Source organism: Sinocyclocheilus rhinocerous, unplaced genomic scaffold, assembly GCF_001515625.1.
Source record: "Sinocyclocheilus rhinocerous isolate Xijiao unplaced genomic scaffold, SAMN03320098_v1.1 scaffold1306, whole genome shotgun sequence".
Classification (NCBI taxonomy): domain Eukaryota; kingdom Metazoa; phylum Chordata; class Actinopteri; order Cypriniformes; family Cyprinidae; genus Sinocyclocheilus; species Sinocyclocheilus rhinocerous.
In genome coordinates, this window is record NW_015630031.1 from 88,666 (window position 1) to 92,080 (window position 3,415).

The following is a 3,415-nucleotide window of genomic DNA, read 5'->3' on the forward strand; positions in this document are numbered from 1 at the left end:
TCACTTAGTTCTAAAGGAAGCACTGCCCCTCAGCAAATCCCAATGTATTGAGCTGATTCTACCACAGGAAATTCGGTCACTTTAAGTCTCGGACATACTCAGGGATTATATATAAAATAAATTAGTTGTTCCGTGCTTTCCATCAGAATTCAACGATTCGGTAAAGGTGAGTTTGTTATATCCACGGACTGCGATAAAGCATTCTGCCGCTGTGAGCTTAGCTTGCTATAGAACTGCTGTGACACTTGTGAATTCTCAACCATGCATTGTTTCAATATCTTCTCTTCAACTGACTATCAAATATTGTCCGTAGGCTACTGTTTTATATATTTAGTCTTACCCTGTGGGTATACACAGAATTCATTTTTAGACAATTGTCTCATTCTGTTGGCCACCAGCTAGACATCAGAACACGACTAGATGCCCATCCATACATGTAGGTACAGTGTTTTTTTTTACTGGACTGAAAATGACACTTTATTTGCAGCGAGTTCCCACAGTAACAGTGGAAAACGCCTTGGAAAGTATGTTTGAAACAGCTTTGGAGAAGCATGCTCAGTGCTTTAGGACTAGTGTTGTTACGGAAACACGTGTCAGGCTGGATACATGGGCACATTGGGAAAAACTGCGTTATATCATTAATAGGGGAGGGGGAGCATAGGTGTCGCTGACACGCTTCTTACGTGACAAGTGGAATATCGCTGCTTCTCTTCCAAACTTAATTCTCTCCTGCTCGGGAAGAGTTTTATTGTTTTACAGCGGTCTTTCCCCTGTCTGGGTCGGTTAGTCGTGGGGTATAGGCTAACTAATGTAATTTATGGTTAATGGAGTAAGGCAAGACGCTTCAGGCCTTGAACAGACCGGGGTTTTTCCTACAGCGTCCGCCATTTATTTGAGTTGCGGGATGCTACAGGTACAATTGGGAGTTGGCAAACAAAGAGTTACGGGTTTTTCGCCATTAAATAAAACAAAGGCTTCACTTGACCAGTGTAAACAGTACTTCAGTAAAAAGCCAATGTTGAAACTGAGCTGACAGGAAAGGTGGTCAATTTATGGGTGTAAATCCTCAATGTAAACAACATTATAACACTTTCTCATGATAAGAATCCATCTAAAGTCATTTCAATTTGAACAAACTAGTATATTTTTTAATATCTGTCTTTTGTCATTTTTGATGCTTTTCTTTTATGCTTCACTGATCATCATGGACTTGACGCTTGTATTGTTTATCTGCAGAATAATCTGTCATCTTTGTTGGCTCTGACTATCCAAAACATTCCAGAAGTCATTTCCTGAAGCTCAATTCTTTGTAGCTTGTCATACAGAAATTTGAGGTGTGATGATTGAAACATGCACAACCTGCCACCAAAGAGAAAACCATTTAGCAACTTGGAGATTCCCACCATCCTATGAATTATTCAACACTGTCATTTATATAGATTATATCTGTGCTTGAACCTCTGATGGCTGGAAATTTCTGTACAGTTTAGACAGGATTGCACAGGACCGTGAAAGTGTCTGTTACATACCTGTCATGCAGCTACAATTTCAAAGCCATTTAAGAATTGCTACACCCTTTTTTGAAAGACAGAAATGAAATGGCTCTTTAAATGGTAGGCCTCTCTCTCATAGTTGTTGAATGTAAGTTGTGGTTAATGTCACACAGTGCAGTGTTATTCAGCCTCAATCCCCCCCCCAAAAAAATGCCATAATGGTTTTACTATTTAATCAATACCAATAGATATATATTTTTAAACTATCGGTTATCTAAAAATATCAAGACTGAGAGATGTCAACAGTTTTTTTTTCTTTTCCTCTGTGGCCAGCGCTAGAGTGTTACAGTATAACAGTGAAAGGAACGTTGACATAATGCAGAATTTCACTTCATTGCTTTTCAGCTGTTTTTCTAAGCTCAACATTTAAAAAAAAGAAATAAATAAAATAAAAAAAACTTCTACCAGACCTTGTGTTTTTCTCACTCCACTGCAGTGCCTCTCTCATTTTTAAATGTAAAAATTTATTCAGTGTGACTGACCTCTAACAGGAGAAAACAAAGCATTAGCATACTAAGTGAACAGCCTATTTCCCATTTTATATTTCCCCCCCATTTTAAAGTCTTACAGACTGTTCAATAATTCTGTCTACTCACCATAATTATCAGTATTGCCAAAATTCAGCCTTCCTGTAGCTCAAAAGGTACAGCATGGCACTAGCAATGCCATGGTCATGGGTTTGATTCTTGAGGCATAAATGCATTAATAGAAAATCTCTAGTATTCGCAGTAGTTTGCAGAAGAGAAAAGTGGGGATGTAGTTGACATGTCTGATGTTTGTTGTGTTAAAGCAACTTTTTTTGTTTCAACTGAGGGGGGAAGCACACAGTAAGAATGTTGCTATTGTCATTGTCAAGTGACTGATCAGCATCAGTTGCATCTCTTCATTGCCATTCACAAATCTTCTCCTTTGGCCTTATGGGATAGTAAAGTGTCCAACAGTTGCACACTTCAGAATTTTGGTCATCAGGGAAAGTTTTGCCCTTTTTTTTTTTATACTTTTTTTTTTTATATATATATTTTTTATACTTTTTTAAAAATACTTATTAATTTAATTAATAATTTATGCATTTAGCTGACACCTTTATCCAAAGTAACTTACAATGCATTCAGACTACATTTTTTTACCAGTATGTGTGTTCCCTGGGAATTGAACCCACAACCTTTTGCGCTGCTAACGCAATGCTCCACCACTGAGCCACAGGAACACATATATAGATACATTTATATATATACATATATATTCACCTGCTATATAGTAGGGATGTATGCATTTTCGATCATTTTTAACTTCAATTCATGAGGCTTCTGGTGTTATTTGCTTCGAGTTATTTAAAGTGACTTAAAAGTGACAGCAATCTAGTACTTGCTGCTGTCTTTGTTAATCAAAAGTAAATAAAAATCACTCACAGCTATTGACTGAATAACATTAGTATCCATTTAATAAGATCAGTATATATTTAGCTAATTTATAGTGAAAACTTTTTATTTTTTTTTACTTTTAATTTTGAATATACAATTTATGTATTATTTACTACCTGAGTGCTACTGTTACCTGTTGTAACCTACCTACTGAGACCTACCATACCTGAAAAACTTAAAGCACAGTTTTTTTATTGTATTTATCGTAATGTTCATTGTTTGCATCTGGTGCTGGCCCACCTGAAGGACATCACTGGACCCTTGCTGGATCCTCTTCAGTTTGCCTACAGAGCAAACAGGTCTGTGGACGATGCAGTAAACATGGGACTGCATTATGTTCTGCAACATCTAGACAGACCAGGGACTTATGTGCGGATCCTGTTCGTGGACTTCAGCTCAGCCTTTAACACTATCATCCCAAACCACCTCCTGCCCAAACTA

At 37.2% G+C, this 3,415-nt stretch overlaps 1 protein-coding gene across 1 annotated transcript in view; it reads left to right on the forward strand.

The window, feature by feature from the left end:
* LOC107739810 (vang-like protein 1) overlaps positions 1–3,415 on the forward strand; it is an 85,144-nt gene continuing 81,729 nt past the window's right edge. The window contains exon 1 of the mRNA XM_016552013.1: positions 1–166. The gene's annotated coding sequence lies outside the window, so the exon portion shown is untranslated. The remainder of the gene's footprint in view (positions 167–3,415) is intronic.